General features: G+C 41.2%; 1 long non-coding RNA gene across 15 annotated transcripts; it reads right to left on the bottom strand.

Annotated features, from left to right (window-relative positions):
* Positions 1 to 1,736: 1,736 nt before the first annotated feature.
* Positions 1,737 to 4,985, bottom strand: LOC127127886 (uncharacterized). Of its 15 annotated transcripts, XR_007805506.1 has the most exons (6): positions 4,516 to 4,982; positions 3,638 to 3,715; positions 3,506 to 3,540; positions 2,582 to 3,414; positions 2,154 to 2,478; positions 1,737 to 2,057 (listed from the first exon to the last, which is right to left on the bottom strand). It is a non-coding gene; the product is annotated as an uncharacterized LOC127127886 (long non-coding RNA). The 15 variants fall into 15 exon arrangements; XR_007805503.1 differs by having other exon boundaries at positions 2,582 to 3,540; positions 4,516 to 4,983; XR_007805511.1 differs by lacking the exon at positions 3,638 to 3,715 and having other exon boundaries at positions 4,516 to 4,981.
* Positions 4,986 to 10,747: the final 5,762 nt, after the last annotated feature.

Genomic DNA, 10,747 nt, shown 5'->3' with positions numbered 1-10,747 from the left:
CATCCCCATGCTGATGCTGCCTTAACCCCACAACAACAAGCTGAATTTCAACCCGATTCTTCTGCGGCCTCTCAACCCCATGCTTCTCCGACACCTCCAAACGCGAACGTGGCTCACGAGAATGCACCGGCCAACCTTCTGACTCTGGATAACATAAGACTCATCAAATACCGGAATCCTGTAGAGGATTTAAGAAAACTTCAACAAATTCGTCGGTTGTCGACTGACGTACCACCTCCATCAACTACTGTCGGTGATTCCTCAGAGCTTCATGCCGAGGTTGTCTTCATCCTTCAGTAGCTAAAATCGTCACTCCGTGACGATGGGTTTTTGGATGCTTTTACAAAACATGGGGAGGTCTCTTGTGATATCTTCAAATTTCTCGACTCTCTGGCCCTTCGCGACCTTCCAGCCTCAATGGTGAAGTATTTTGTCGAGTTCGAGGCTTTCTTTACTCAATTCACCAAGGACTTGAACCTCCGAAAAAATGTTGACTTCCAAATAAACATGAAACTAAACGAGGCGAAGATCAAATGGGATTCTAGTGAGGCTTGTGAACGGGAGCTTGATGAGTTTGAACACAAGAAAGAACAACGTCTCCGTCAGCGGGAAGTCTTTGATCAGCAAATCTCTGACTACCAAGCCTAAATCGCGGAGCTTCATAAAAATATTTCCGAAGTGGAAGTGCAAAAGGCTTCTTTGGAGACGGGCGAAGGGATCCCAGAGCAGGAGGAAATCGACAATGAGGTCATGTGTCATACCCCAAAATTCACCCTACCATTCACAAAGTTCATCTAGGTCACTAAACTTAATCATATGCATAACCTTACAAACGTTTCATTTCATCTGCATAATCATGGTCCAATACAAGAGGATAGGTATCTTAGATTCCAAGCTTTGTGCTTGCACCTAGTGGGAGCTAGGTTTTCTTTGCAGCTAAAGGTGGCTCAACAATCAAACCCTAAATGGAGGTAGCTCTTGATGCTTGTGCCTTGTGCTCATCATTGAGGACTCAATTATGACCTCTTGGTTAGGCAAAACCCTAATTTGAGGTACCCATCTGGTCATGGCCCACTATGGAAGTTTAATGGGTTTTGTTTAGCTTTCACTTCATGGTCTTACATGTTCATCTTTTGCTTGATGGCATTCACCGGTTCAAGTCCATTTCTATGGCATCATAATTTCCACTTGATTAAATCCATTTCTAGCACTTCAGGTGATCATTTCTTGATGCCTAGTCCAAGTTTATGCCTTGCTTAGGCCCATTTCATATGGCCATTACAAATGCCTAGTCTATGCTTTGATATGGTCATTGTATTTCAAGTCCATCTATTGCCATTGTCAGGCCATTGGTGCTTGGTCCATGAATCTTTGTTTAAGTCCCACCTCATGATACATCTAGGGTTTGCTAAAGCTTTGGTTCATGCAATTTCATTGTCCAATGGTCCATGTTAAGGCATAAGTTCGTCTATCCATCATTTCCATTGGTTTGTTTTTGTCCCACTCACAATTCACTTATGTCTTTTGAGTCGTGTTAATGGTTGATTCAAAGGTTTTTCATGGGCCATCCTCTCATGTCTCATTCATTGCATCTTGTGCTTTGATTCTAAGTCCCTTACAAGTCATGGTCATATTTGACTCAAGTCACACATGTTCAAGTTTATCATGGCAAATCCAAGTTCATTCAAGTGTCATTTCAATACATTCAATTCGTTTCAATTTAATACAAGTTCAAATCAAGAACCAACCTATTTCATCCATTAAATGTAAATTACATTCATTACAATCATGAAAATGTCGAAAGTATGGAAAATTACAAGAAATGGCAACTTTGACCAAATGTTGACTTTGGTCAACAATTGACTTTTTGGTCAACTTTGACCAAAGTCAACAAAATCCTAAGAAACCCTAAAATCCAAAATCCTTATCCTAATCTTGACCTTGATCTCCCATATCCCATTTTTGATCTTGGATTGGTCAATTAAGCATGATGATTCATGATCCATTTTTGTTGTCATGAAACATTGTCCACTACATGAAGCCATGACCTGCATGAGCTGCAAAAAAGGAAATCACAAACCAAGTCAGAAGTTGTTTAAACATGGCTCGTGGTATGAAATAAGTCAGCATTAGACTAAGAATATGATCCATACTTGATGCAGCATATGAACCATATCAAGGTCTGCCACAATATAATTCAGCATGCAGTTAACCTGCAATGCCTGATGTAGCAGTATCCACCAACACTGCACCTGCAGAATGTGTACCATATTCACTTGCTACATGAGTTTCCAAGTTAGAACCTGCAAAACACTGGCCCTGCAACCATCAGGACTTGGACAGACCTATGACATTGCATACAGTCCGAAGCAGCATCTGTCACACCACCAAGTGCATCATGTGGTAGACTTGCAATGACCACCATAACAGCACTACAGAACTGCAACAAGATCATGAATATTGGCCAAGAGTGCTAACCTGCATCAAGTCAGCAGAATATGTAATCTACACCAATTGGACAAAACCTTCCAATCATTCACAATGCCGTAAAGATAATCTACAATACATAATTGCACCATACCTTGCAGTACACAAAACAAGACCTGCAATGCAAAACAAGTCAAGAAGCCAACAACCATAATCCTTCAGCAGTCCAGGGCAAAATCTGCTGCACAAACCTTATCAAATCTGCATAACACCTACAGCAAACCAACATTACATAAAGCAATGGCAGCAGACCAAGCCATGTGACAATAGTTCCACTGCAGCACACCATTGGACCTACAACCCTGTAGTGCATGATATAGCTAGAGACATATCAGTTCAAACCATAACATAGATGCCCCTAAACACACCAAGCTATACCAGAACCTAGCATTCATAACTTGCATTTATTCAAAAGTTAATCTTGCCAGCAGCTATACACTAACAGGTCCAGACCATCAAATACACATGGTGGAAACTTAAAATCACCATACCCTAGCTCGAGGCCTGGCTGCAATTCATCAGCATCCTTGTTCAAGTACTTTGGATTTAGAAGGAGACCACGAAGGGCTTTGCATAACTGCTCACCATTGAGGTTACTTTACATTGTACCTCCCATCAGATTTGTGGCTTGAAGGGACTTGTGGTCTGCTGCAAGTTTGGCATGTTGTCATCATCACCATATTAAAGCAAGGCATCATCTTAATTATCATGACAAGCCAAAACTCAAATTGAACCAAAAAAATGCAATGAAACTCTACCATCATCAGGCAACAACACACGCCCTATAATTGCTTATTCATGAACAAGCCAATAACTCCAAGCATATGAAACATATGAGGAACCTGTAACAGGTCATACATGACCTTGGCAACAATTCCGCAGCAGACTTCTCATCACTAGGCACCATAGAGCTATATATACTCAGACCTGTCATTCAGTGAAGCCATGATCAATCAATAAGTAGCCTACCTAGCAAAATCCACCTGCAACATATGCAATCCTGCCATCCAATGCATACCTGCCACATCAACTCATAAACCACGACCAAAATTCCTGCAAAACCACATGCCTTATAAGGATCAGCAAAACAAACTTCAAACATGCCTGCAGAACTGGAAATGGTACAGAGAAAAATCAATAGCATCAACACCATCAAATAGTAGTGCAACTGATCAAGACAACTAGCCAAATAAACCAGAGCCTTGCATCCATATCCTACCAAAGCAACCTATATGAAAACCAGTGGGCATATCAAGCAATGGTATTCATAATATAAGCATTCCAAACATGACCATAAGCTAGCATTCACAAACCAGAACTGAACCTGTCACAAGCTATAACTCATATTCAAAAATCAATCAAAAATAACTCAATGCCTTAACTAAAATGTAATTGAATCAACACTTCACAACTTGCCAGCTGGACTGAGCCTAGGGATGGGCAAAAATCATAACCAACTTAACTACATTAACTACCATGGCCAACTGGAATTGCGTTGGGATCACAAAATAGAAGGTCATAACTAATTCAGTTCACTAGCTGTCATAACAGAAAATCCTAACTGAAATTCCACAATCCCAATGCTAAATCACCTATAAATTCACTCCTCATGATTCATCCAGAGGTGAATCATTTTTCTTCCACTCTCAAATCCCAATCAGTTACACATTCATCGCTCTCCACTTTGATTGGAATCACTCTTCAGTTCCAATTATCCTCACTCACACTCAATTGATTGAAGGTTGCTCCATCACCTCCAATCAATTTTTCACCCTTAAACATTCAATCCCCAATCGTTCATCATCATCATGGAGCTACAAGATTCATTTGCCCGAACCTTCATCCTCATTATTCTCTATTCACTGATCGTCCTATGCAACAATCTCCATCACTCTGGATTCAACCTCTCAATCTCTCAACGATTCACTCTCAGATTCAGAACAACTAGGACCACAAATCAGAGGGGAAGAAGAAGAAAGTGGAGGAAGCAAGAGGTTCAAAGGAAAGAGGAGGGAGTACGAGACCTACCTGAGACTCCATTGTCATCGCCGCCTACGAACTACTCCGGTAAGCATCCTAAATTTCATCTTGATTTTTCCGTTTCTAATTACCTGTAGGTTGATTATAGGATCGGTACCAATAACCCTAAGGTCTGAGAGTGAATCATGGCGTGATTGTTATTCAATTTTATTAGGAACACCTAGGGCTCTTGATAGCTTTCAATCCGGTTAGAGACCTAGGCTTGGGATCTTGAGGAATTGAGCTGAGATTCGGACAGAGGAGGTGAAGACGAATTAGTCGATGTATCGGATTCCTGTTTTGGTGGCCACCGACGCCGGAAGTGATTTCCGGTGCAGTGGTCCACGGTGGTGATGAGTGAAAGGCTCGCCTGAACCATGTCTCTGGTTGGCACGTGTTTTTAGGTTAATTTTTCAAACCAAATTCTCTTTCCCAATTGCCAGACGTGACTGAATTGATGATGGTCATGAGATTGGGCTTCTGCAAGCCAAGCCCAACATTGTTTCTAGTTATCACCCCCATATTCCAAACACACCCCATGGCCAAAAGGCCAATTTCAGTGGGCTTAACACCCCAGGGCCCATACGCCTGGAGTGCTTCATGCAACCTTCTTTCGAGCAGTGCAACTCTGGCCCTTGTTTTTCACCTTTACTTGTGTTGTTCATTTTCTTTCTTGTTTTAATTCTTTTTATTGCAATTTAATGTTTGTTTTAATTATGGACGGTGATTTTTGATTAGTTATCCTGCTTAGAAAGTATAAAAAAAAATCCCTTTAGTGTTAATTGCCACGTAGGATTTTAAGTAGATATGTTTAGGATCAATCCATTTTGATAATCCTTGAGAAAATGCCTTAAAAAAATAATAGTTTATCCATGTGATTTGTGATGTGATTAATCATTCTAATTCTTGACTTCTAATCCATGTTTAGATAGGTTTAAAGAATTGAATTAGTTTCACAAGCTATGTTTGATTTTAATATCATTTTAATTGTTCCATTTCTTCGATTGTGGTTATTAGATCCAAATTGAACATGATATTTCAATTTGATGTGATGTGTTAGCATATCTATTTATTCCAACCGTGATCATTATGTCATTTGATCATATCATTTCACTCCTTTCAATTAGCATTTTAATTCCATCTTTATTAATGCATACTAGCCATATTTATTTTTTGTGGTGACATGTGAGTGAGAGATCCAAACCATCCAAGTTATTCCTTTTATTTCCATTCATTAGCTTGTATTGTTTGGAGTGCCATGTCACTTGTATGGTTTAGGCATGGCATATGAGTTGTAAATTGTGTTTTCTTTTCATGCCTTTATGTTTGTATTGTGTGGATCCCCCCATTGTGGGTTAAATGTTCACTCTCCCCTTAGTTATGCAATAACTTAGATTTATTGCTTCCTAGCTAGTTTACTATGCATGTTAATAACCAAGATAAAATACAAAACGATAAACAAAGCATTTAAAAATAAATAAAAGGTACTTGATTCAACGTCAAGTTGTTTTCCGAATAAAACTCACACCATTGCAACGTGAATGCTTGATCCAACGTCAAGCATTCTCCATACACTCCATGATCCATTATATCATCTCTCCTTCATTCCTCCCCTAAACCCATTCTGTCATCTCTTCTCCATTATCTTCTCAACCTTATTCTATCTCTCACCTCCGTCTTTCACTCTCACTTTTTCATAATAAATTCAAATGCTTGATCCAACGTCAAGTACCTTTTTTTCAAAATCATTTTCATAACAAATTGGAATTTTAAATGGGGTGTACGTGTTTGTACACAACATTCAAGTAATTGGGTTGTCGGCCGTACCTAACCTGAGGACCCGACACTTGACTTTCCCCCTTTAAACATCTAATGATTCAAACAAGTTAGATCTAGGTGCTAAGAGGAAGAAAAAGAATAGTTAGGGCTCCATTGTCCTCTCGATTCCCAAGTACTCTAATTGTTAACTGTACTTAGTCAAGGGTTAGAGACTTGTCTCCTTTTAAGTTCCAACGATTAGACTTGCCAAACTCCTTTCACAATTCAATCTCTCTTTTTGGATGAAAAAGAGTGGTTAGGACAACATTGTCCTCTCAACTCCCGAGTTATTGGACCGTTGATTGTATCTAGCCAAGGGTCTAATGCTTGTCTCCATGCATAAAATCGATCCCAACAAATCAAATCATCTTCTGCCTTAGGGCCTTCTATTCAAAACCTTTCAATGAGAATGTATTAATTCCGTTCTACCATGAGCGAAGCTTAAAGCCTCCATGTGCGGGCAAGTAATGTTTAACTGCTAGAGTGTGAACCAAGCGTATCCACTTTACCGTAAACAAGCAAATACGTTCCGCTCCCATGACAGAGTATACAAGCAAGTGAATAGTAGCATGCTAACGTCAATACTGTTAAGTAAAAATAACGAAACAAATACGCCATTTTTGAGCCGAACTACAAAGCTCTGACTTCCCTATTGCACGTGTAGGGATACGCGGGCCCAAATCCTTGGCGAGCACACTAACTTAAAACTTATTTTCTCCCCCATCTTATTCTATCATCCCACCCAATAGTAAGCAACTTACAGATAAATAAGCATCCATACACATTTGATACGAGCAAGCGGTTCCCATGGAGTACCATGGATATGAGGGGTGCTAATATCTTCCCCTTGCATAACCGACTTCCGAATCCGTTCTTGGTTGCGAGACCATTTCTCTCATTCGGGGTTTTATCGCTATTTTCCCTTTCCTTTGGAATAAATAAAATCCGGTGGCGACTCTGTATTTTTCGTGGTGCTTCAACTGACGACTCTGCTGGGGACAATATGGAGTTCCCATAAGCAAGTCAAGCCTAGCTTACATGTATCCTTTTCCTTGGATGTTTATCTTTATTATTACTTGCTTTATTTATCCATTCTTGTTATATATTCCTGTTGTGTATTATATTGCTTTGACCTTGTGGGATAGGTAGTATAGAGTGAGAAGCCCAATATGCAGGCTTAGAGAGTTCACCTAAGATATGAGGGCTATTCGTATTGACCCATCGGGCGTAGTTGTCTTGAGGGGGAGATACGAAGACCCCGCTTGGAGTAGATTCTTTTTGGAGTTTTGCTGGCACGTGAGTTACGTTCACGTTGACGACCATTCTTCCAAAGAGGGTCCATGACTCCGAGGACCTTTGACAATCCTTGGCTTTTGAGGTTGAAGGAAACTTCACTTAGAGGAGGTCATCCCAAAAGTGTTGTTGGCTCACAAGTATTTTGTGTCGACGACGACGACACTTTTGCCTCATGATCTATGAATCTAAGCATCTTCAGAAGTCTTAGTACTCACCTCGTGAGGGTACATGGGTTTCTTGTAGGGAAACTTAACCTCCAACGCACCTTGAATCTACAGTGATCCTGTCCTCTTGTAGCATATGCATTCATAACATATCGCATTTGCATACATACTTGGGCCTTATTCCTGGAGAACCCTAAAGGTTTGTGATTGTGCAGTGAATATTCCAAGATGGGCTAAGAAAGAAGGAATGACCTTCCACTCAAGTTCAAGCTTCCTAGAATGGATACTCTAATAACTCTCCACAACAAGATCACTCCTTGTAAGAAGAACAACTTCATCTGCAGATATGGGTGGATCCTTGATCTCCTTACTACTCCGATATAAGTCTCAGCTCTGGTGGCCTTATCAGTATTATGACCCACCTCTCAGATGTTTCACATTCAAAGACTTCCAGTTGGCTCTAACTATTGAAGAGTATGAGAAGCTCCTAGGTTGGTATGTGAAAGAACGTCCTCCCTTCACTAAGTTGGGCGAACCATTGATGCCTGAAACAGTCGCTGAAGCACTCCACCTACCTATTGAAGAGGTTTCCCTTGGTCTGGGACCTATGGGGTTTGCTAGAAAGTTCTTGGAAGACAAGGCATGGGCCTTCGTCCTGTTCCCAAATGACGACGACTACATAAACCACTCCATCATCAGTGTGTTCGTGTTTGGGAATCTTGTCCCTGCATTGGTGTTTGATGTGTACTATTGCTTGCACACTAGGCATGAGAAGAGAAAAGGTGTTGTGTTGAGCTGTGCTTCATTGCTGTATACTTGGCTCTTATCTCACATGCCTCATAAGGGGCCTTGGGTGGACTTCCTGAGAGATTTGAGGTGGTCCCAGAAGTTTGCTTCCCTTACTACCGAAGCTTTGGTTTGGTACCTTCATACCTCCAACATAGAACAAGTTATCATGAGCTGTGGAGACTTCCCGAATGTTCCACCCATGGGTCCATGAGGTTGCATCAATTACAACCCTTCGTTGGCCCTGAGGCAATTGGGATACCCAATGGAGAATGAACCTAGAGCTGAATTATTGAAGGACTTCATCTTTCCTGATGTGGGAACAGAGAACCCAACTCTGTTACAGAGGGTTAAGAGAGCTTGGACCCAGATTCATCGCAAAGGTAAAGAGATAGGCAAACGTGATTGCCGAGCTAAAGAGCAGTACCGCCAATGGGTGGTACAAAGGGCCAAAGAAGTCAAGTTGCCATACAATGTGGATGTCCCGATTCCTCCTCCACAACCAGAACCAGTACATGCTTCTAAGGAAGAAGTAGATGCACTGAAAGCAACTATCGCACAGTTGACCAAAGAGAATGAAAACTTGCGATCGAAGCTTCACGCATTGGATAGAGACCATGCTAAGTTGAAAAAAAAGAGTGAAGAGGATCTTGAGCTTTTGTCAGAAAGCAGAAAGAAGGCTAAGCTTGAAGAAGACCTCAAAGAGAAATACCAAGAGGGCTTAACTCAAGCAGATATGGGGCTGAGTTCTCTCCGAAAACAGCTAAAACAGACGGAGAAAGAATGATGGGACAACCACCATTGGTTCGAGTTGGATGTCAAAGAGAAGAAGGTATTGAGAGATGCATCCGAACTAGAGATTCATGATTTCAAGCTTTCCCTCCGCGAGGCCAATGCCAAGATAGAGGCGGAACGTTGTCTCAAAGAGGAAGCAGTCAGGGTTTCCTATGTTACCCCTCAAATATGGAGAGAGAAATGTCACAAGGTTGAGATTTCCATCTCAAGTTCTGAACATTGGAAAAGTCGCTTTTCAGCTTTGAAGAATGAGAGTTTGGGCTGGCTCAAGGAGAAGACTCAGATGAATAGCCTTCTTGACACCTATGTTGGATCTATCAACTTGTTGCAACCTGCATCCGCTTTGTACCGAGCCAAGTATGATTGCTTAGCAAGGCTCTGCAACGAATTAACCCAAGAAGTTCCTTGGAAGCTAGAGGATGCTCTAGAAGACGCTGATGAGAAGACCACTCCCCACTCTATACTCCGATTCCTCTACCTCTGTGACCGAATGATAAAAATGTTCAAAGTTGAGTTAAAGGAGATGAAAGAGCGGAAAGAAAAACGCGTCATTTGACCATATCTCCATAATTTCTTTTCCATGTTTTGAATTACTTTACCTAATATCTTTGTAATTGTAATATCAAATTCATGAATAAAATTGCTTGAGTTGTGTGAAGTCGGTGTTCCATCTTTATGTGTCTATTCTATAATGCTTTACTATCGCATCATGAATCATATAAGATTTCCCCGAGAATAAAAAAAACGAACATGCATCATGCATCAATCATTTATCCATGCATTTCATAATATATCCAGTTGGTATCACCATTACTTTGGCCTTCTATCTAGTATTTCTCGGCGTCAAGTTGACTTCCCACTTCTATAACACCCGAGCTAAGCAAAAGATAGCTATGGAAAGAATTGAGCAAAACCAGACTGCCATGCAGGAAGAGATGGCTCAAGTGAGGGCCCAACTGGGGCAACTCATGGACATCATGCTGAATGTCGTTCACCGGCAAGAAGAGAATCGCCAGGCTAACCCAGGATCCAATGTCAATATGAACACTGCCAATCCCATCATAGGGATGGGGTCCCGATCGCCACTCAGACCCATGTTGAAGGGATGCCTACCAATTTGAATGCTGCTCACACTTACCATGTCCCTATCCATGGGGGTTCCCAAGCTGGTACAAAGGACTACAATGGAGACTTCTTCATGCCTAGGAATGAATCAGTGTACAAACCTTTTGGACCACCACAGACTGAACTCGAAAGGAAACTCAAGATGATGGACGAAAGAGTTAGAGCCATTGAAGGCCCTAACACTTTCGGGCTGGAAGCTGCTGATATGTGCTTAGTCCCAGGGGTCAAGATCCCAACTAAGTTCAAAGTACCCACCT

This window comes from Lathyrus oleraceus, chromosome 3, assembly GCF_024323335.1.
Source record: "Lathyrus oleraceus cultivar Zhongwan6 chromosome 3, CAAS_Psat_ZW6_1.0, whole genome shotgun sequence".
NCBI classification, from domain to species: domain Eukaryota; kingdom Viridiplantae; phylum Streptophyta; class Magnoliopsida; order Fabales; family Fabaceae; genus Lathyrus; species Lathyrus oleraceus.
This window is presented reverse-complemented; position numbering and strand designations above follow the sequence as displayed.